General features: G+C 47.7%; 1 long non-coding RNA gene across 1 annotated transcript; it reads right to left on the bottom strand.

Moving 5' to 3' along the window:
- Nucleotides 1-1,434: 1,434 nt before the first annotated feature.
- On the bottom strand, nt 1,435-3,682 carry LOC135397840 (uncharacterized). Its single transcript, XR_010423795.1, has 3 exons — nt 3,562-3,682; nt 3,231-3,389; nt 1,435-2,735 (listed from the first exon to the last, which is right to left on the bottom strand). It is a non-coding gene; the product is annotated as an uncharacterized LOC135397840 (long non-coding RNA).
- Between the last annotated feature and the right edge of the window lie 21,050 nt (nt 3,683-24,732).

Here is a 24,732-nt window from a genome sequence, read left to right as displayed (position 1 = left end):
GTATTTGTTAAGTGACCCATGTTGATGTCCCCCCCCCCTCATGTAATGCCTGCAATGGCCTTTGAGATATATTCATAAATAAATAAATATAAAAACGAAAAAAGATGTAACACGTATCCTCTCTTTGTGTGAATGATACATAAACATTCTCAGAAGATTTGTACATAGTCATACTTTGCCTCATTTTGCATAAAGCCTAGTTCCACCTCTTACATCATCTCCACATCTTTAATCTCCAAAGCAGTACAAGGCTAAAGTAATCCGCTACTACATAAAAAGAAGGAGGGGAGGAAAACAAACGCTGGCACATCTAAAATTCGAAGAAACCCTGGTACTTTCACGGGGCTACTCACGGCTCAGTGCTGGATCAGATCCCGATGGAAAACAGCTTTTCTGAGCCTCAGTGATAGATTCCCTTGATTGCACTGACTGTGAGGCACAACTCATTGGCTTGGTGGCAAGTGGGCTTGCGTCTGATAGTAAGATTTGGAAGAAAGGGAGCAAGGAACATCTCTCTACGGTCTTAAGAAGGATATCAACATTACCTGTCAAGGTACAGCATTTCATGTTGCTTTCAGTAAGTACAACTCTCCTCATAGCAGTTACCATTCGTGTTGGGAAAGCATGCTGAAGTTAGCTCAGGCAGTGCATCAAGAACTGTGAATCGGGTTCATAGAGAGCACCTGGTGAGAGGGACAGCAACAGTGTCCAGTAAAGACTCTCCAGGAATTTTGTGCAGGTTTGGGGGACACAGCTTTTAATAGTGTTGATGGAAAGCAGGGTGTGTGAAACACTGACTTCTGGTAGATGAATTCCTGTTATTTATAACCAGGTACCCATGTTCTAGTAATCTAGAAAAAGCCTTGGCTCCCTTGGAAGAAATTGCTAATGAATCTGAGTGTCTTTTGTGGAAACAGGTTGTAACTGCCTTTCTATCCACCCTTCTTAGTTGCCCTAGCAAAAGCAAATATGTAATGCTGTACACCATATCTGATGCTAGCACACCAATTGCTTTGAGTGTTCTCAGGCTTCTGAAATGGAGCTACCTCGTACATACGCTGTGCCATGTCGGCAAGAACATAAATCAGACTGCCTTTTACTTTTTAAATTGGCCCTTCAGTGCTTCATGTGACTGCAAGAATGGCACCCCCAAAACAATAGGCAACAAGAATGATTTCTGCAATGTATTGAGCTTTGTAAAACAACAACTTTATTTGAAAATATATTTCAAAAGCAGGGTGACAACCTCATAATGTAGCGTCCTTTACTGCAAACACCGCTCAACACAACGAATAAAAACAGAGCGTAAACATTTTGTCGCCTATCCGGGTGGCATCATCAGTACAACAGAGGCCAAAGATGAGCCCATCAGCCTATCTAACAGGGAATCTTACACATCCGATAGGGGGCCACGGTATATATTACAGGCTGAAGCATCACGCCTGATAAAGCAGGATTCTAAGAACTTTCTGGGGCCCCATCGCTAGTCATGAGCAAAGGTTACTGCACCATCAAAATATATGTCCCTTAGGACAGCAGTGGTAGACTGATTCGGTCCTGTTTAGTTAAGCTAAGCATTAGTAGCCCTGGCAACTGGCTCTTTTAGTCTTGTCCCACGTCTTTTGTCTATCTCGCCAATGTAGGTTGCATCACATTCTATGCACTCAACTTGATATGTACAGTCAAAATGCCTGATGGGCACAGTGCCCTCCAAATAGCGTATGAAATACGTTGGATGAAAGGAATGCGGACCACCGATTTGACTCCTTTGATGTTGTTTTTGATTGTTCTCTGTTGGAGGGATGATGCCACCTGGATAGGCAATGAAACGTTTACTCTCTTTATTCTTAATTGTTGTGTTAAGCCAGTGTTCTGAATAAAGGATTTTACATTATGAACTTTGTTTGAGTGATGATTAGTGGCGAGCTTCATACCCTGGGCCACTACTCTAACAATTGTTTGTGGTAGTGTGGCGAAATGGAATAACGAGCCTTGTAGACAATTTACTTGGCAATATATTTATTTATCTCTCATAGGTTGAAGAACCCAGTGTGGTGTTACATAACGGAGGGGCACGTAATCATACAAGACCGATCACCAAAAGGCCTTGCTTTTGACTAGATTAAAATGTGAAGCGATTGTAACATAACAAATGCTGCATGGTGGCGATATGATAGGTTCTCCTCACGAGTTGTCGCCACGGTTACGGTTAGTTGAGAAACTGCATATCCAGGTAGCAGGATCAAATTTTAATTAGGCTACTTTGGCCAACACGCGAGCATAGAGCACAGTGTCAAAAGCCCTTACAAAATAAAAAGAATACTACATCTACGTGGACCCAGAAATCAAGACAGTTTGAAATGCTGTGAACGAATTCCACTACGTTAGTTTTGCCCGAATACCCCTTTCTAAACCCATGCTGGAATTTAAAAAAAGAAATCGACAGACTCAACTTGGTTGACAACGTGGTAGTACATGATGTGCTCCATTAGTTTACAGGGAACCCTAAAAGGTGGAGCTGGTTAATAGATAGAAGGAGCATAGTTGTCACCTCTTCTGAAGACAGGAATGAGCTTGAGACCTATGTCCTCCACTCGCACACATACTAAGAACCTTTGACACAGATTAACGTATCTTCATTCAAATCTTTCACTTTCAGATGTTCATCTCTGTTGAGTGGTCTGTCATTCTTGTAATACAGATTGGAATTGAAATGCAGGTGCATAAGGGATGCTCTGAAAGAAAAGTGTTTGGTTTTAGTCCTCTCAATGTTTCTGAAAACGAAAACAAACTTCACGGTGACTATTCTTCTGAAATGAGCAATTCCAGGATGACAGCAAAAAATATATCTCGCCATATCATTATATCCACCTGGCACTTCAATTGAATAATGGCAGTTGAAGATGATGATGATTCAATTTAATGACGCATAAGCAACTCTGGCTATAGTGTGCCAAAACCATGGTAAAACTGTGACTTGTTAAATATCAAACGATTATACTAAAATAATATACTTTGTTGGTTGGTAAATTCAGATATAAACAAAAACATGATATGATAAAAATAAGCAATTGAAGAAAAGGCAATTGTTGGCTTTGTGTGATTTATGTCGAGTTTGCCACACTACGTGTTGAATAATAATGTACGCTGATACGCTGTAGCATATAAAGTACAATCATACACACGCTCAATATGTGGTGGATATGTGAAACCAATATACACATACTTACATTTCAAACTTTCTTGAAAAAGGCAGTCCAAGTCTGTCGGATTTGCCAGACTCTATACAAAGCCAGTAAGCACAGTGTGGAATGACTGATTCATCTTTCGAAGGCAGAGGTGTAGCTACCACGACGCTTCGTCATCTCAATGCTTCGGAGCGGCATAGCCTAGTAAGAAGCCATCAGAAGGATCTCATAAAGATAACTTGGTTGAAAAAGTGGAGGGTTCTGTGGGATATGTAAGAAAGCATACGCGTTACACAGCAGCTACGAGAATGATCGACTGCACCTGCATGGTTTTCAGTACGTAGACTTGGAAGTGAAAAATAAATGTGCTAACCTTGTTGATACTACTTTTCCGTCAGGACCACGCACGAGAGAACATTTGGTTTCTTTAGTTGAAGGTATCATCAGGTCCCCATGCTCCTTTGAGATGCAGCAGACAGAAGTTCGCTGAGGCGAGTGACTGTCGTTGCGGTTCGTCGCTTCGCAGCAGATCAAGAACAGTACACCGCAATGATAGGTGAAACGTTCAGAATATGGTGACCAACTCCAACACCAACCCAATGACCCGAACAAAGAGGATGAACCGGGAGTTACACAAGTTCGCAGTTCGCAAGCTCGGCATACGGCATCCATTACAGCTGACCGGATACGGAAGCATATATCGAACGCCGTGTACAGATTGAAAAGAAAATCGTAGAAACTGTTGCAGGTGATAAATGCAGGGTATATTTTTCTTTCTGAGGCTCTGTAACAAAAACATATTAACGTAGAAATACCATTTCATGAAGGAAATTGACAGATATTGCGTGACCACGTGACGCGTTTGAGCCATTTGTGGGTGTTACGAGTGGCCCCCGTGTTGACGTCATCTTGATGGTGGGCCGGGGTGGATATTCTATATAAACGTATGTTTTCTCGGTTTGACGCTAGGCGTGCTGCACTCGGATGAAGTGGAATGTTTAAAATTCGAGTTTAGAGAAACCGTGGGGTTTTAATGCGTGAATTTTCGCATGGAGAGTCCTTGTTGGGTGCTTTATCGACTACAAGTACGAAAGAGCTCCCACAGTTTCTGGTCAGAGTCCCTTTAACAAGCATTGCAGGATGGCCTCGTTGTGCAACGACGGCCGTCGTGAGCGGACATTCTGTGCCCGCACTGTGCTTCATGCTACCAACAAGACCTAACACCTAACGTGTGACGTACTCGTACGCATTCTCAATCGCTTTGGCAGCGCACTATGCGCGCACTTGCTGCGCGTGCAGAAAGCACCACCAAAGCTATTGAGAACGAGAACGTGCTCGAAGACGAAGTATTTCTTATAAGAAACATGATAAAACGGTGCGGTGGTCCCCGATAGCTCGTGACAGCTATTTCAGCACGATACAGCGGCCATGACGGAGTGTAAACACAAACTGGTTGCCAGGCAGAGCTGGCTAGGTGTGGCTATCCAATCCGCGCAGTTCCAAGTATGACGTCACAAGTGGAACCGCCGCCCGGTAGTTTTTCTCAAATTTCTCACGAAGGAGTATGGAAATTTGGAAAGCAATGTGCGTTTATGAATGAAGTTGAGACCACGGTTCTGAATATCACAACGTCTTCATACTTTCGGAACAGCAGCGGAGCTGCACTTTAAAGCTCAGCTACGCCGATTTTCGAGTGTTACAGAATGGAATGGTACTCACACTTGATTATGTATGCAAAATAGTTATCCCAAACTCCTCGCGGTTTTCCGAAAAAGTGAATTTTTAGTTTCACTGACATCCCGTCTTGTGTCCCGCAAACCCTGTGTCGACGACACATTCGGGGTCTGCCCGCGCTCCAGCTTGGCATGACTTTTGGCTTTGTTTCTTCCGCCAAGCCGGCCAGTTCCTTCTGCCGAGCCGTCTACTGTGCAGATTCACATTGGGGAAGTGATAAACAGTTCGCTATTAGGGAGCCAGTATATTTCTGGACTTCACTAAACCCACGAGGAACGTGAGTTTTGCTTCCTTCGACTGCAAAGCATTTGCTAGGCCAGTACAGACTTCCTGGTGTGATTCGTGTTCTGTGCTGCGTGCCGAGAATGCGTGAGCGTTTTGCTGACGTCTGCAATAACACTTCAGCATGCAGTTCCAATGTTTCAAACCACAATTTTCTGAAAGGCGAAAGAGAAATCTATTGACTGCAACAATCGGTTACAACTCCGACTGGGTGCCACCTTCGAAAGCAGCGATTTGATCTGTTCATCTGGCTCATACGAATGTTACGGAAGCAATGCGCAACTTGTTTCACAAGAAGCCGAAGATGTCCCGTCCGGGATGCTGTGCCAACCTTATCTGCAGCAGGAGATTGCAGGGGCAGGACTAGGCAGCAGATAAAGGTAAGACGCGTAATGTTAGACAAGTCAGTCATGCGGTACAAATTGCATCACGTAGAAGAGAAAAATACGCTATCTGTCTGTTACTGCTTCATCCTTTAGAGATTGGGCCCCAGCGGGTGTATTCTCAGCACAGATTTGGAATTGCCTTATTTGTTAAATGATTTTGCAGGCATTCCGGCACCACCGAAAAGCTTGCACTCCACGTCTCAACTATCACCGTCTGGGTTTCAAGCTGAAGGCTGTCACCAGTGCCAACCAGACGCCCCTTCAAAGTCCATCTGTTTTTGTTGACGGAACAGTGACACCTGGTACTGAGACATTTCATTTTCTGATTACTCAAGTGCATTCCATCACTTGTGCTCGACTTCTTGTGTTCGTATACCCTTGCTGTTGCTCGCTAGCTTAGAGCAACCATGCCTGGGGTGCCAGGGCTTTCGGAGTACATTTAAGCAGTATCATCGTATCATATGCACGGCAGCGCATCTTGTGTATTTTGAGTAAAGTATAAATTCAATGTTGACTCAGCTGTTGTATTTCGGTCACAAATAAGGTGTTCTTCCAGAGCGTTCAAGGGCAGTTCAAGCAGTTTCATGTGTGCAACAGCAGATACTTTTTCTCAGTTTTGACTAAGGTAAATCGAAATCTTCCAGTTGATGTCTTTCGGTAATAAATTATGTTTTTCGAGACATTCAAACACCTTCACGTGTGCTACATTACATACTTTTTCTCAGGTGAAGTAAGGTAAATCTGTCCTCCGTGGTGTTCGGGCAGTGCTGCAGAAGCTTGTGTTGCATTCAAGTGGTATCATGTATACAAAAACTTGTTTTATGCCTTTCTGTAGCTGCTGTACTAATATTGTGAGTTCAGAGACATTCCTGCAGAACATATCGGAGCATCTTGTGTGCTATTGTTTGTATCATCTGCAGCACTATATTGATAATGTTAATTATTCAATGACTTGAGCTAAGATTTACATTCTTACTTCCAGGTAAACCTGTCACGCAGATGCCCTACCCCTTGGTATGCATAGAGATTGTACCGAAACAATCCACCTGGAGCATTATTCTTCAATTGGCAGTGGCATTACTATCACAACACACCACATACTGCATGTCTATGGTGCGTGTACAATGCATCAAACCTATTCTCAGGTACAGGCCAGCTGGTACGCAATTACAACATGAAACAACTGACACAGAGGCCGTAAAGTCATGCCTTTTCCTCCGTGCCTCGGGTTTCATGTTATTATCCTCACATGCAGCTCAATTCGCCTGTGCTGTGCAGCATGAGCAAAAGCATATATTATTTGTGGTCACATGACACGGAACATAAATACAATGAAACCTTCCTATGTTGGACACCCGCGGTGCAGCTGAAGCGTCTCCTACTTATAGAGGTGTCCGGCAACAAAAAATGGAAGAGATCACAGCTGTGAGAAATGTCCCCCTTCTTCAATTTAAGGTCCTTAGTGGTACCTGGTGGTGGTGCCTGGTAGTGGTACCTCTACCCACTCTTCACTGATAATTATTACTGATTTTAGTACATTCAATTCCGTTCAGATTCTACTCAATGGCATTACCTCTGGAGCTTTTCGAGCAGCAAGGACTTGTTTCTGAAGCGTCAGCGTACTTCTCATGGCTTTGGTGCAGTGCTCGTTCAAAGGCTCTAGACAAACTGAAGACAAGTGCTCACATAAAGAATTACAATGTAGACTGACAGCACTTGTTTTTGGACTCTAAAAACTAAAGCAACAAAATGCTGAGACCAGTATAGGGGAAAAAAGGGGCAAAAGTCAAGGCCACTGGCTCATTTTGGGTCTTTTTGGTGCAAAGATGGGCCGATATTGAGGTAATTTGGCCAGGGTTTTGTCCGACTTTGCAGGGAAAACCCTATCCTACTTCCAAGATAGGGCGGTGTCAGACATAGAGAATTTCGTCCCCATGTAGTTTCAATGGGAGCCTGCCCGTGCAATGAAATCATGGGGAGTTGTCCGATGTAGGGAGGTGTCCGACTTTGGAGGTTTTACTGTACTATGGAGCATTCTACATCATGTAATCTAGCAGTTGTTCACGTTTGGATATTTTAACCATGGAATTTACCCTGCATGCACCATACCATGTCCAAACACTAACAACTGCTAGAGAGCAGCATGTACTGTTTCCGTATAGCACTTATGGCTTGCGTCCTGTGATCGGAAACAGTGGTGTCTTTTTTCTGCTACAACCAGTAAACTACAGTAAAGATTTAGAAATACTGTGTCATACCATAAAGCACTATGGGAAATGGCAGTTTGAAAAACTGGAGAAGACTGTCATTAGAATGGGGGACATGTTCAACGGTGAAATTTTTTGCAGTGTGTGCTGTACCATGTAATGCACTGCAGACCTACCACAGTATGGTAACGGTCTGAATACAGATTTGCTAAAAAAGGAATGTGTGCGTTTCTTGTACTAACTTCCCCTTATGCAAAGTACTAGAAAAATGTTTTCAGCCAATGGGGAGGGAGAGGACATCATTCTGGAGTCGGCGTTGACCTACGATGTGTCGTGTGTGAAGGTCATTTTGAAGAGTGTAGGTGGTACAAGACTGTGTTCGCACATTCTTGGCAGTGTTGACTAATAACCATAATAAAGTAGAGGGTACATTTGTTGCTTCATATATTTGTGTCATGGCAAAGTATGTAGAGATACATCTGTCTCAACATGCAGGTGACAAAACTGCTTTTTATGCTTAAACTGTGACAAATACTTGTCTGTTCAGCACCACTAACCATGTGCTGGCCTCCATGACATGTCTGTGACATTCCAAAGTGATTAACATGTCCCATAGATGTGTGCAATGCTGAAGATGACTGTGTACCTTCTATGGATTCTTGATTCAAGAAAAGTACTGTGTGATTTGCTAACAGCGCCTGGCTGTACCTCCACAATTCTACATAAAAATATGTAAAGTTTGCCGAAGGAAACATCATGAAGGTCCATAGCTAAAAACCCTGAGACGAGCGATAGGAAGGGACATACACAATGTCTCAACATAGCGTGTTTATGTCCCTTCTTGTATCTCCTCTTCAGGTCTCGCCATCATGGACACTATCACCAGCTCGCTTCCTGTTGAACCGTTCTTTCAACGATAAGGGTCGCTTTCATGGACTGGATGGCAGCCAACATGCTGTCAATAAAAAGAATAATGGAAGAAGCAATATGGCAATATGGCAAGAAGCAATATAGCAAGATATGGCAATATGATCCTTAGGCTGCGCGTGGTCATTGCTTTCTGACAAATGGTGACTTATGATTTCAGGACAGTGCCTGCAGTGGTAGTATTCTTGTGTTCTCACCCTTGACGCCCATTGTGTGTCACCAGTCACCTGTGATCTGCTAATATGCACATAGCTAAAACAAAGTATATTTGTATTTCTTTGAATACAGTTGGTACAGCACATTGTTTTTTTACATGTTCTTTGGAAAGTATAAATAAAAAAATTCTCTACTCTGCAAGTCTCCTGTCAGCTCTACAGAGCAGGTTCGAATTTCACTAGAAGCCACGTGTGAAACCTAGACCAAACTAGTGGTGAAGGTCCATATAGGTCATAGATAGATACTATTATTATTATGAGATCATAGGTCAGGCTTAGGTCCTGGTTGGTAGCAACGCATTTGAATCTCATTAAAAATCGGTGCAGGAGGTGACCAACGTAACTAAATACACCAACTGACTCTCACAAATTTTGTGGTGTTATACTTTTGAAACAACATTAATATGCCGCAGTGGTCTTTTCTCCTTTGTTCCTTTTAACCTAGAAGTATTAGGTTTTCGGCATCACCATCCTTAGTTGCTGAGCATGCAGTTATTTACGTTGAGCACTGCAGTTTCATATTTGTTTTTCTGGACAAGCAAGCCCGCTTCCCCATTTTGATAAGAGCCTTTCAGCTTTGACAGGGCATTTGTGGACAAGGAAAACATTTGGACTATTGTGTATTTTGCTATGAAGTGCACCGTACAAAGCAGAGGACACCATCAACCATTTCCACTAAGGTTATTAAATTTGTGATAAAGTACATATACCTTTTGTCACTGACTAATTTGGTGGCAAAGTTACTTGAGTGGCAGTTGTGCAATTTTAAGCACATGTTTAAAAAAAATAAGATATGGGAAGTGCTGACTGGTTGAACATGTGGAGTACCCAATATAATAATTGGGGGTATACGTCGCGAGACAACTGAGTGTGGAATACACAGCACAGTGTAATGTTCCTGATTCTGGCAATGTTAGCATGGTTCAAGAAGTGGGAAATATTGCACTACCCTTAATAACATCTGTTGGGCCCAGCAAACAGGGTACACATACCCTGATCTGAAGACACTATGCCTAACTCAAAAGCAACATGAGATCGACCCGTACGTGTTTATTTGCGAAACTATTATGAATGAAATCTGGCCTGTGTGGTATAGAACAATGCGCACACTCAAGTAAACATGCAAAAAATACGTATAAGGGCTCTCGACCTATATGCCGCGATGCGCTCTACGAGATAAACAACACACTACAAAACTACATCCCACACTTTTTGTTCGGGGCAACTCTAATGAGCACTTTCATATAACCGACGAATGGTTCAACGAATGCAGTTCGAGTGGTCACGGTACATTCCTACGTCGTTCATTGCAGTCGCGCTATGATGCTGCACAATATATGTATCTCGTGTAACAAGCCTGGCAATCGCACGATGTGCATGGGCAGAAATACGGCCTTCTTTGTTTGAAGACCAGTCCTCTGCAGGTATATGCTCAAACGATCACCGAGTCTCACGTTGTTGTTCAATCGCTCCCATTCCTGCACTTGTAGTAAAAGCAGCAAACGGGTTGACGTGAATGGCAGCTGAACGGTTGAACTGCGAAGTTCTCGAGCACACAATCACAATTTCACGCCGAAAATGATGTTGAGGTGAGTTCGCGGTTGTTGTTTCCATCGTTCAATAGCTCTCGGGATTACCTCGGACGAAACACTCATCGTAGCCGGCGGCCATAACTGGATTTCCTCACAAACGGGAGAAGACGCCAGGGAAGTCAGAGAAAGCCTCAGCTTTCACCAATCAAACGCACGATTATCTATCTACGTAGATGGAGCAGGTTTATCCCATCTACGTCACAAAAATGGCTGCACCCATGGCTTGTTTTGGTTTCTTTGATGAATTAATTTTCGTAATAGGAAGACAAAATTGAGAAACGAAGGTGCGTTTCGGGGGCAGTTGGATATGCTAGTTCTGAATATCACAACCGTTTCAACACATCGGGAAATCGGCGTAGCTGACCTTTAAGATCTGGCAGCTTGTTGCGCAGACTGCGCGCGTTCCACTGCATGAAGACAGCATTCCTATAGATTTGCTCCATGACCGAGGAAAAGGCTGTCAATCTCTAGAAGAGCCTTGACTTCGGGCAACCGCGCAGCCTCAGGGCAACAAGCAACAATGGCCTTCATAGCTGCAAGAACTATGGGGATGATGACACAGAAGTCGTTCGAAGACTGGGGGGATTGCCATTTCAGCCGTCGAGGCGCTGCTGGCAGAGTCTCGTCGGTCTTCCTTGGACCTCGCACTGCGGCCGCGAAAGTTGCACGGAGAGGAGTGGTAGCATTAGGGATGTCATGCTGGCTATCTAGCAGCCGCACATGCTACTCGGTTGAGGCTTAAATGCTTGTGGTTCGGGGGTTTTGAGACCTGCTGAGGTGCCCTTTGGGATCTCGCAGTAGTTTGTGGCGGACCATCACTTTTGGCCGCCTGGAGACCTAAAGTTGAACCTCCGTCCGTTTGTGCACTACGTCGTGCCTTCCTGATCCCAGGGGAAGGGGTGTTGGTCAAAACACGAGCCTGAAAGCGCCTTGTAGCTGCCCTCTTCCGGGGACATAAAGAATGCAAAGCAAACTGCGGTCCCTCGCAGTTTGCACATTTCGGTTGGGGCCGCGCTGTACATTCCTTGAGTGTGTGCGGCTGAGAGCAAAACTTGCACCGTAGTGGCCATGGACAGCTTCGAGCAAGATGACCGAACCTCTGGCAGTGATATCATTGCACTGGACCTTCCACATACTCATGCACCTTATGCGTTGAAAAGCCAAACTTAACTTCCTCAGGTATCCTTCTGTTGGACTTGAAGGTCAATACGACATTTCGAAGGGGGATGTACTGGTCCGACCTATCTTCATGAGAGACATGCCGCACTTGACGCCGAGCGGCTATGACGCCATCCTCTCTCAAATACGAAGTGAGTTCCTCGTCGGTATACTCCAGTGGGACGTCATATATTTTACCCATGTTATTAACGTATGAGGAGGGGATGGTGAAAGTAACTGCCACCCCAACCACTTCACTAAGGGTCATGAGATTAGACACTGCCCCTTCCGTCTGGACGGAGATGCACATGGAGCCATCAGCGTTGACACGATGACGGAGAATTGATTCCTGGGCCGAATAGTCTTCGCTACCACGTTGGGATTGACCTTCCAAAACGACTTTCCAGAATCAACTGGCTTAAACAATACAGGGATGCCTTGAGGCCTATTCTTCTTGCAAGTCACCAGCGTGAAAGGGTCCCCCATATCTTGGTCCAGTGATTCATCACCATTCATTGGATCACTGGTCTGACTTACATCATACACTTCTGTGCCTGATGCTCGGTCATCTGCCGGAGAAGGCTGTTGAAGCGACAGAAGTGTCCGTTCGCAAGGGGCGGAGTTCGACCGGTTTCTCCGTACCGGGAAGCGACTACGGCCTCTGGGAACCGCGTCGTGCGTTCTGGGGAGACCGGAACGACCACCATCACCATTCTTGGCCATCGGCCTGAAGGTGAGGGGTTATTTCAGATATCTAGGTTACCTTAGGGCTAACGAAGAGCAGAACAATCCACGCCCGTGCTGCACAGGTGCGTCACGAGCTTACCCCAGGGATCTACCAGTTGAGCTAACCTATAACACACCTACCCAGCGACTTCTTAGAGGACAAATCAACCACTCTCGCTCCACTCATCCCCCTTTCACTTTTACATTACTGTTACTCGTACACACATTCATACGATGGGATCGATGCGTGCGGCAGCAGTTGAACATGACTCAATTGATGTTCTGATGCTGGAACACACAGAAAGGCAAATACATACAAAGCCCCAAGTGCATAATCCCTGGACCGGTAATCCGGAAGATGTGGGTTCGAGTGCTACAGCTTGCTAACCTCTTCAGTGACTTCAGCTTTCCGTCACTAGCATAATTTGCGCAATTTTTTCTAAAAAAAAATCGGAAAAGCTGGTGCGCACAAATTGCGCGGGAACGTTCGTTACGATGTTTAAACGACGCCAGATTGTAAAACTTGTAGTATAGCGGTCAGCCGGTCATGTATAAGCTCTCGGTACAGCTGATATTGATGTTTTCACTGTGTTGCACAAGCGCCAAAGACGTGCCAGGATACCAGGCGACCGACGATGGTCGGGAGGCAGACTGCCGGGCCACTATCGCTCATACACCGGTGAATAAGGGATCGGGACCAGTATTTTTTTCGGTCCGGTTTCGGTTCGGGTTCAGCCATACTATTTCTGGTTCGGGTTTAGCTCTGCTGGAACGAAATTATCAGCTTGAACCGCTTCGGTCAGCGGTGGGGACATTTACAGGGATTGGAACAGTTACTTTTTTAGCCGGTTCATGGGCAGTAATTTTGCTACATGACAGCAAGCTTACACTCACCGTACACGGTTGTAAGAGAAAGGTGTGTAATAACCGTTTCAGGTGAGTAAAAAAGAAAGAATCGGTCAGTAGGACAGTTATTTCACATCTGAACCGGTTCCCGAACCGGTAACTGTATGAATTTTTTTCGGTTCAGTTCCGGTTCGACCCAGGGCAGATAAAAAAAATGTTCGGGTTCATCTTTTTCCGGTTTTCAGTTCGAGTTCAGTTCCTGTTCCGGTCCCTGGGTGAAATACGTCAAGACGCTGCTAGTCACATGACGACCGAAAGCGCGATGTGTCCGCCAACATCGTCATGTTGTGCTGTAAGGTTTGTCATGGTGCGTTTGTCCAGCGTTTCTTCCCGCGTTGTGCAGTTCGAGCGGCCGGATCGTCCGTCGCTTCAGTGGACCGTCACTCGAAAGCGCGTGCAAATCAAACAGAAGCACCGCAATGACGGCTGTTGGGAAAAACAATCGCCACGGTCAACGAGACGCGCGTACGAAACATCCACGAAAATGCGGGTGCGCAAATTACGCGATTTTTTGTTTTGTTGCTGTTTTTGGTGCTAAACTAGAGGTGCAAATTATGCGATGCAGCAAAACCTCCGAGTAATATGGTATGCCGAAAAGTCTTGTGTGCCTTTGATTTGTTGGGGGTCTGCGCAGCGGGCGCGTTTATCTGAAGGCCTATTTGAACAGACAGTAACCTACAGGAACCAGGAGCTACCAATTCCACAGCTGTCTATTAATATTTCATACCATGTACGCGGAATAAACGGGTTTACATTTTGTAACATTGATTTTTTTTTCTGGGGATGAATATTCCCACCAGAAGCGGAACCGGGTAAAACCGTTATGAACCATTATTTTCTTTGCTCCGGAGCAGAACCGGTACCGGATCGTTTATGACATAAGCGGAACGAAAACCGGATGGTAAACGTTTGGGCTCGACACCCTACTGGTGTTCGCTCCAAACAAAGATGGCACCGCAAGGATGTGCGTCGGTCACCGCCGGCTCTATGAGGTGGTGGTAAGAGATTCCCATCCATCTCCCTCGAAAGGCACGATCATGTGCACGTTGGAATCAGCCCGTCTGTTTACAATCTTGAACTGTAGTTGAGGATTCCTTCGGATATCGATAGGATCTGATGATATCAAAAAGACACCATTCCCATGTCATATTGAGGACTCTGTGAGTCTGTCCGGCTCCCCTATCGACTGTTCAATTACTCGGCTAGTTTTCGGCCAATCATGGACGAGGTGCTCGGCGATCCGAAGTACAACTTCTCCATTGTTGATAGACGTAGTAATTTTGTCACGTTCATTCCAGTAACACCTTTCCACTTGAAAGTGGTGTTGCGACGTATGCAGGCACCTGGGTTGGCGATCAATCCTCCAAAGATGCAGCTGGCGACTAAGCCCATCGACCTGCTACGGTTTAAGATGGAGTACACGGTTAGTGAGAACGAGGACGAGCTGAGGGCTATCCTAGACTACCATCGCCCTCAGGTTGTATACCGTTTGCAGAGCTTCCTTGGTATGATTGGATTTCACAGGCAATTAATACAGCGGTATGATATGAGAGAACTGATGTTCTGAGGCTGGAACAACATAGAAAGGACAAATACAAACAAGGTCTCAAATTGCCTAAGAAATTTACGACGAAAGATGAAAGTCGCTGAAAAGCTTAGGTTAGATGTGGGCCCTGGTCATGGGGGGAAGCACAGGAGAATGCGTCCTACTCCCCGACGGAAGCGATACCGCTGAAGTCGAGGCGGTCTGTTTCAACCCTTTCAGGATCGTAGTATCACGAAAGCTTCGTAAGTCGTTCCTCAGATATTTCCATGACTCTGCTTTGGCAGGTCACGGCAGCGGTGGCAAGACTTACTCTAAGCTATGTCGTATCGCGACGTGGTCAGGCACCATGGAGGAAGGAAACACAGGAGCGGCCCTTCGAACTTTTTGCCATTGGGACGGGCGTGCCAGCTTCGCACTGCATTCTGGGATGCTCCTGTCTACCATGTGACCGCTCACGTGACCCCAAGAGCATGCACAGGCCAGTCCCCAAAGCAGACGACAGGAGTCGTGATTGCCTACAGTTCAGATATCTGCATTGTGATGAACGGCGCGCGTCCAGCTTTGTTTTGTGTGTTCGGAGGTTTACTCTTGGTTTACCCTTCTACTACAAGACGGGTCAGGGTCTGCAGGACAACCACGCAGGACTAGAAACATCATTCGCGGCAGCGATGTTTGTGTGACGACGTGGCCGCGTTTTGTGTGTTTGTTGCTGAAGTGGTAAAGCATGCCAGTAATCAAATTTGTACAACGATGGAGGAAATCAATTGAATCTGCAGCTGTAGCACAGCGCCAGCTTCGAAAGGAACGATTCAAGATGACTCTGTCACAGACAGGGGTACGAAACAACCGGTCAAGTACGTGCTTACGAAGGAAACGTTATTCCCGTGACAGAGCTGCTTCCGGTTGAACGGCAGCCGCAACCGCGGTAAGAACACGTTAACAAAACAGTGTTTCCGCAGTGGTGCTCACATTTTAAGAGTAAGTGACTTTGGAAAAGCATAAAAGCACGAAAAGCAGCGCTAGCAACAAAGCGTTGCCAAACCGAAACTTGTGGAACTTTCGCGATAAAGATTGTGCGTTGATATTTGCTCTCCTTATCTGTGCCCCTTACTTGTTTTCTTGACGGTTTCCCTTCTAGAGATAACTGTGGGCGGGGTTTGTTGGTTTAAAAGAGGCGCTCGGTTTCCGAGCGGGCTGGAGATTGTTCCATTCAAGGCTGGGGCTGCCTTTTGGTGTTCACCGGGCGGTTGGGTGCGGATACCTGGCTTCCGTTGAAAGGTATGAGAATAAACTCAGTCTGGCCGACTTGGTCTGTGTGGTGCATTTGGTACTCCGGTAGCGAGCGGGTGGTGCGGCCCTGGGAGTGGAAATTGCCGGCCCTGGGCGGGCCGTGAGGCGATTCCCACAATTGGCGCCCAACGTGGGGCCCGTAGCCACCAATCTCGCTGGAGTATGCACCAGCATGAGCCATGTCGGTTTGAGGCTAGACAGTTTTATAGTGCCACCATCCCACCCTCACGTCTAGGCCGAGCACAAGGCGTTTTTGTAATGGCCGTTTTCACCGCCCTATCCCGCCGTCACGCATGACTGGCTTGCATTTTAGGTTGCCTAAACTGCCGCAACCACGTTTACTCCTAGGTCTCCGTCTCAGCACAGCAGGCTGCGTAGGATTACCGAGGGAGACTGCAGACCGACTCACGTAGTCTTTGTCTGGGAACCTGTTCCGGGACTCCCATTTATATAGTTCGGATCCTAGTGGTTTTTGAGCGTACAGGTCAGTCCCGTTTCCGCCGGATCAGGCGTAAGAGCTGCATGACGCATGTTCGACCGGGAGAAGTCTAAATAGTTATTTGTGGAGTGTCCTTTCCGACACTCGAAACGCCTCAGCCCCATCGGTTACTAGCAGTAGCCCCGAACGTTTCAAAACATGCTTATTCAGCTGTTTTCGGAGCAGGCGACTCTTTCGCACACTTCGTTTTATCTGACCTGAGTTATCGGTAAATGTAACGCCACCGTCCAAATTATCGGCAGAGTGCCTCTGCCCCTGTTGGTGTTCAGGAGACTTGCATTCTCGGCTTATCGCTTACAATCATTCATCGCGCCAGATCGCCTTCCGGCCGGTCTCTGTGCTGTTGCGTGCTACATTTTTCCCGTACCTTACGCACCGTGCTCTGCAAGTGACGCACGTAAGTTATTACAGCGGCCACTATTCCATAGTGCTCACGCGTGTAACAGTAAAGCCACAGTCGCTAGTTCCTAGTGCACTCGAACCGGCTTCCCTATGTACCCCTATCGTGTGCTTCCCGTTTCCACGGCTGCTTATCACGATCGCTGGAGGGCTGGACAGACCCTCCCGGCCAGAAGATGTATACCTTCTGACTACTATCTGGCTTTTGTTTCTTTTTAGAAATGTCCCGTTCAGGTCATTCCAGGCGTCAAGGGCGTCGTGCAAGCGGCCGTCCCGAGTCCTCTCTTCGACCCAGCACCTCCCAACCAACAGATGTCTTTCTACAGCGGCCCTGTTGTCGCTCTATCGCGACTTGGACGGTCGTGCATCTTGGCCAGCCACTTTCTTGGGCATCACGTTCTAGGTGGACCTCTCAACCCAGACCTCTCCGTGGCGCACAACAATCTTCGGTACCGGCACCGTTCCGCGGTGTAACTTTAGAAGACCGACACCCCTCGGATCCTCTGCAGCCGTACACGGAGGAAGAGTGTCAAGCCTTCTGCCCACGATGTGGTGTCCCCATGATTCATCGTAGTGCTCACCTGCGAGGCCCTCTGCACCGGGCCAGAGTGGAGGTAGCGCGGACGGCGAGGGTAACCGAGTCCGATCTGGCAGCAGCCCTTCTAGTCAGCGCCAACGGCCGGAGCTCCTTCGTGGTGGGGAATCACGATCTTTGCCGCCCGCATCGTCTCGCGACGACTTCTTCCGAAGAGCGGAGTCTCCTCCCGCACCGCCGTCAACATCGCAGGACAGCCTCATCGACCTCAATGACGACGAAATGCTTTAAGTTTGTGAATCTACAAGCCTAGGACTGCCACCCGAACTGTGTCCCGAGCGTTTAATTTTGTGCCCGACGTTTTGGGCGTTTTTTTCTCTCGCCTTGCAGACGTGTAACGCTACGGTTTTTGTGCCCTTTTTTTGTGAGGGGGGAAGATGTGGAACTTTCGCGATAAAGATTGTTTCCGAGCTTGTGATTTCGCGTTGATCTGTGCGTTGATATTTGCGCTCCTTATCTGTGCCCCTTACTTGTTTTCTTGACGGTTTCCCTTCTAGAGATAACTGTGGGCGGGGTTTGTTGGTTTAAAAGAGGCGCTCGGTTTCCGAGCGGGCTGGAGATTGTTCCATTCAAGGCTGGGGCTGCCTTTTGGTGTTCACCGGGCGGTTGGGTGCGGATACCTGGCTTCCGTTGAAAGGTATGAGAATAAACTCATGTGAGAATAAACTCACTCTATCTCATGTGGCAGTTGGTGTGAGCTTGGATCTGGGATGGACTGCTGGGTGTCTTTTCGCGGTTTGGGTACCCGGACCAGCTGATTACGGGTAACGCCTCGTACTTTACAAGTAAAGCGTTCGTCAACAAGTGCTCTGCATCGAGTATCCTACATAAGAAGACGTCCTCGGGCAAACATATCTGAGCAGGTCAATAGAAATATCAAAATTGTGGTAACACTTACCACGATGCATAATGATTGGGACAACAACGACAATAAATGATGGCGATGAGATGGGGTGTTTGACCGCGGTAGTGCGGTACCCTACCCCTATTTGCGATCTCCGCACGCTTGTAATCGCCAGATACAACGAGCTCTTGGCTTCCGGCCACAGCGTACGGCTCCAGTGGGTACCCAGTCACGTCGGGTTGCCCGGAAATACCCGTGCCGACATTGCTGCGAAACGTGCCCATACCACGGCTGCCTTGAGTCTCAGCATTCCGCTTTCAATGTCTGCCTGCCTGCTCCAAATACGTCGCTTGCGCTCTCACTGTGTCCAAGATTTCACAGAACGTGCCATCTCGCCCAATACATTTCTGCACTCCATCGACCCAAAAATGCAATACGTCCCTCCCCCAAACATCACGAGGAGGGAGGCGTCCGTTATCCACCGTCTTCGGTTAAGCGTAGCTCGAACGCCAACACGGCTCTTCCAACTCAACACGCTTGACACCCCTACATGTGCAGCCTGCTCTACCGAGGGCAACACTTCCCACCTACTCCTCCACTGTCGCCTGTTCGCCGCTCCCCGTGCCACTCTGATGGAGCGGCTAGCTGCCCTAGGGCTCAGGGAGGTCACGCTGGCAACGCTACTGGGCCCTCTGCAACGCCCCATTCAGTGGCGCGTCGGAAGGGAACTCGTATGCTTCCTTACCGACACAGGGCTCGCGCTGAGCCTGTGACTGCGCCTCTTCTTTCGCTCTTTCCGATTTGTCTTTCTTTTTTCTTCTTTCTCTTTATTTTTCCTTTTCTCCCTTTTCCTTTTTGTAAGCGGGAATAGCAAGTCGCCTGCTGGAGCCAGGCTAACCTTTCCCCTTTTTCGTGTTTTTTTGTTTTGTTTTGCAATAAACCTATATCCCCCCCCCCATTGCACGGGAACATTATGTGAAGATGATGAAGGAAGGATGAAAATACAAGTAAGAACTTAAGCGCCTGGAGCAATCCAGTGGACGACAGGAAGTCCATGAACAGGTGAAACAATCCGACAATGGAGCATAGGGTCTTCATAGGGGCTAATGAGTGCAGCTAAGGTAAGCGGCCTCTTGCTGATACGGACAAGCTTGTGGCGGCCACCTACCGTAAAAGAAGACGGACAACATGCCCTTTTCACGCACACGATCTCGATCATCATCCTCGCTCATTCTAGGAATAAACTCTCGCCCCATCGGACCTTTGTCTCAGTGTGGTTGCTCCTTACTAGCTCCCACATATTTGGTGACCCGGACGTGATTTGAACACGCAACCTTCTGGCCGACGTCGCGCATCCCATTTTAGGCGCCGATTTCCTCTCCCATTTCCATCTTGTAGTCAACATGCGTCATCGCTCTCTTACTGATGCAAACACCAAGCTCTGCGTGTCGGGTATGGCAACCCGCATCCCACCATCTTCTTTGCACCTGCTGCGCGCATCTTCTGAGTGCCCTTACGCCGCGATACTCGAAGACTTTCCCGTCTTGACGTAACCATCTAACGATTTGCGGCCGGTCAAGCATAGCGTCACTCATCATATCGAATCAACTGGCCCGCCCGTCTTCGAGCGCCCTCGCCGCCTTGCGCCAGAAAAACTCGAGATTGCACGAAATGAATTTCAACACATGCTTGAGCTCGGCATCGTGCGACCCTCGTCAAGCAGTTTGGCACCTGCCCTACACATGGTGCCCAAGCGTACCGGGGACTGGCGCCCTTGCGGCGACTATCGCGCGCTGAATCGGGTCACAGTCCCCCATCGCTATCCTATACCGCACATACATGACTTTGCTGTTTCCCTTCATGGTTCTACAACATTCTCTAAAATTGACTTGGTGAAAGCATATCACCAAATCCCCATGCACCCCGACAGCATCGCAAAGACGGCCATAACAACCCGTTTCGGGCTCTTTGAATATCTAAGAATGCCGTTCGGCATCCGAAACGCAGCACAGTCGTTCCAGCGTTTCGTCGATGAGGTTCTGCGTGGTCTCCGGTACTGCTTTGCCTACATCGACGACATTCTTGTCGCTAGCCCATCGCCTGAAGCTCACCGCGACCATCTCCGCGAACTCTTTTCTCGGCTCCAGGAATACCGCCTCATCATTAATCCATCAAATCGGGTCCCCCAAACTCACCTCGGAAAAGCGTGCAACGAAGAAGGCCGCCACTAGATACCCCACTGTTGCCGTTCCGGATCACTTCAGCGCGCTAAGTTTAGCGGCAAGATGTTTTTGGTGTCTCTGCGAATGAATCTAGTCTTTATATGTCCAAATAAAACGCGTATAACAACTTTCTGTGTCGTGTTTCACTCTTTGGTCCCGTTTTTAAACGTGCTGAGCGATCGGAAGGATCTAGTGCACGGCTGCGTGCATCACATGGCGTACCTGTCGTACCAGGCGCCGCAGGCGCAGTCGTCCATTTCTCCATCGGTGACTTGGCCTGGCTTGGATTGTGCTTCAACTGGATCTTTAGCACGCTACAATCAAACGCAAGCCAACGTCTGGTAACATGGGGTATCTAAGGGCGGCCTCCGACATTGCACGCATCGGGATAGGAACAAATACATGGGAAAATGGCGACCTTGTGGGCCCTGCATCAAAGTGCCTTTTTGGCGTCAAGGAGCTGGAGTTTCTCGGCCACCTCGTCACTGAAGACTGCATCCGACCATTGCCCACTAAGGTCCAAGGCGTGCGTGATTTTCCGCTCCCTCCAACGATCAAGAAATTGTGGGAATTCCTTGGAATGGTAAACTTTTACCGCCGATTCATCCCCAACTGCGCCACTATCATGCGACCCCTAAACGAGCTCCTTTCAGCCAAGACTCCACGAAATGCACACCTTTCTTGGTCTGACGTCGCCCTGGCCGCATTCGAGCAACTGAAGATTTCCCTCCCAGACACGGCCCTCCTTGCCCACCCACTCAAGGACGCCCCTACAAACCTTCTCGTTGACGCTTCTAACGTTGCCGTTGGAGCTGTTCTCCAAAAGAAGATTGATGGCGTATGGACCCCGTTGGACTTCTTCTCTAAACCTCTACGACCTGCAGAGCAGAAATACAGCACATTTGGCCGGGAGCTACTTGCGATCTACCTGCGATCTACCATTTCCGTTATTTCCTTGAAGGTCGACAATTTCACGTTCTCACGGATCATAAACCCCTTACCTACGCTATTCACGCCAAGCGATCCACTCTCACGCCTCGAGAAGTCCGGCACCTGGCCTTCGTGTCAGAGTTCACTACCGATCTTCGCCACATCAGCGGTTCCGACAACGCCGTCGCCGACGCTTTATCCCGCGCTCCTACCTGTTCGGTCGTGACGCTCCCAGCACCTTTGGAGTTCAGCGCCATGGCCTCTGCCCAAATTCGCGATCCTGAAGTCGAGCAGCTCCGTTCCTCGTCTACGTCTTTGGAGTTTCAGGACGTGCACATCCCTAACGCAGCTGTTACCTTGGCCTGCGATGTCTCAACGGGCTCTCCTCGTCCTTTCGTCCCAGAAGCCTTCCGACACGAAGTTTTCAAAGCTCTTCATGCCACATCCCACCCAGGAGTCCGAGCTACACAACGTCTCGTGTGCGAAAGATAGGTCTGGCCAAACATGCGCTCGGACGTTCGCCGTTGGACGCGTTCGTGCCTCGACTGCCAGCGCTCCAAGATCAGCCGTCACATCATTGCTCCAACTGACCTTTTCCTCCTCCCGCGTCTCATTTTGAGCTCGTACACATGGACGTCGTCGGACCCCTGCCTCCATCTCGTGGGTTCCGCTTCCTGTTTACATGCATCGACAGTTTTACCCATTGGCCCGAAGCTCACTCTATACCTGACGCCACAGCCGAAACCATATCACGCGCGTTCCTGTCTGTCTGGGGCTCACGTTTCGGAATCCCAGCCTCCATCACGACAGACAGAGGCCGTCAATTTGAGTCGAAGCTGTTTAACGACCTCCTCAAACTTGTTGGCATCAAGCGACACCGAACTACGGCTTACCACCCCTCCAGCAATGGCTTAGTCCAGCGCCTGCACCGCCAGATCAAGGTTTCCCTTCGTGCTCAATCCGACCCCGCTCTCTGGGTTGATCACATGCCCCTCGTGCTACTTGGGCTGCGTACTGCTCTCAAGACGGACCTTCATTGTTGCCCGGCTGAGCTCGTTTACGGCACTACCATCCGCGTGCCCGGAGAATTCTTCGCTGCATCACCACAACCTGCTGCTACCGACTCGTACCTTGCCCAGCTCCGAACCACCTTTCAAAGTATCCGGTACACCCCTTCACGACTGTCTTCAGCCCGCCCCCCGTTCATCCTCAAGGACATCTTCCCTAGGCAGCACAAGCTCTCGGGAAAGCAATGGGAACGCAGTGGGGGCTTCGGCTCCTGAATGGGCGATAGTGCCCGACTGGATCCCAGCGGTGTGGGAACTGAGGAGGTAGAACATAAGAGAAGATAAGGTAGTTCCCCGACGGTTCCCTGATCATTTCCCGCTCTGGTTTCCTTTTGGTCATGTAAACAATAATATAGGATCGCTCCCCGATGCTGCTCTGATAATTTCCCGGTCTGGACTGACCTTGGTCATGTGACGAAAATATAGGATCGCTCCCCGATGCTGATCTGATCACTTCACGATAATCAGTCACATGACCGGGGTGCAGCAACGGATTTCTCTTCCCAGACTGTCAGGTGCCGAGTGATTCACGTAACCGACACTTTCGAATCTGGCCAATGATGTTCCTCGATCATCCAGCCGTGTTTGCACTGTCGGAGTCCCCGTCGCTCTTGCTGCGAGAAACGAATGTATCCGGCCGTGCTCCCGAAACTTTCGAATAGCCAACATTTTTAAGCGATTCATCGAGTAGTAAGTGCTATTTCCTTTTGTGGTATTCTTCGCATTCATAAACGTTACTCACAGATGCTTTTCAACATGAGTGACACCGTTCTAGAAGGCTTCTCTCGAAACATAGCATCGCAGCATCGCATAGTTTCGATATCAGTGATCCATTGTGGTTTATGCGTTGCTTTTAGGATAATGGACTCCGTTTTGGTGAAAATATGGTTCAGTAAAGTGTGGAATCGTATGTATTGTGCATTTGACATCAAACGAAATATAACCATTTCTCAGGACGACTGCGTGCTGCAGCTGTGCTTTCCATCTCCTGCGTGTGTACAAAACTGGAATGCTGGAGGAGTTCAGCTCAAGGTTCGTTTTTGTAGTCATTCTAAATAAAAAGAAAAGAAAAAAGGAACCTCCGAAGTGAATAAATTATTCCGCTTTAATCCGTTTGCGTAATATGATCGACGCATGATATGTCAATTTGTTTGAAACTGTGAGTGAATGAAAGCTATCCTGATCTTTCATTCAGAATGTCATGCTGGACCATTACCAGAGCGTGCTTAAAGGAATCAATGTCTTGATGAAGGTATCACCGAAGTGCCCACCACCAGATCTCTGCCTCAGAGCCAGTGATGACGGTCAAGATTTTCTAGCGGATCTTGTCATGTCATGCTGAAAACTGTAAGTTTAGCTATTTGGTCTGTATTCGTAACGTGTGCATCTTGCGGTGTGGTGTACTTTTCTCAGTGTAACCCTAACCTCAAGCTATCTTCCACTTTCAGAATCCACCCCGCACTTCGGTTACAACACTATGAACCTATCGCGCTGTGATGCTTGCTTGAAAGGAATACAATCTGGTATGCTGTGTTGTTTTTCTTTTAAAAAGACTTCAGGTATCGATAATAGGAGGCCTTCGTACCAAGAAAGCCATCAGAAAACGATTCTTCTTGATACCCCAGGGAGCACATGGTGGGCTAGTAAACGTCTAAATGACGTCTAAAAAAAGAAATAAGGAATGTCTATAGAATGTTCTAGGCACTAGACCAAATGTCTACTATCCGTCCACTCGACGTCAAATAACACGTCTAACGTTACTCCACCTAGCCATCTAGCCCTAGACATCCGATGTCTATGTACCTAGCCGTGATTTAGACATTATTTTTACCTGGATGTCTGGAACAGGATCAGACACTTAGCCATGTATTACACATGAAGTCTACAGCTAGACCAATTTTATCCCTCCATTCAGGTGACAGGTCTAGGGTTATCCATTTCCTGTACCTTACTTTAGCCACCTTTAGACCTACTTTAGACCATGACTAGTCCTGCTACCGTCCTGGCATGCATTCATGC

This window comes from Ornithodoros turicata, chromosome 6, assembly GCF_037126465.1.
Source record: "Ornithodoros turicata isolate Travis chromosome 6, ASM3712646v1, whole genome shotgun sequence".
NCBI lineage: Eukaryota > Metazoa > Arthropoda > Arachnida > Ixodida > Argasidae > Ornithodoros > Ornithodoros turicata.
The sequence above is the reverse complement of the archived record's forward strand: the minus strand, read 5'-3'. Positions and strand labels throughout refer to the sequence as shown.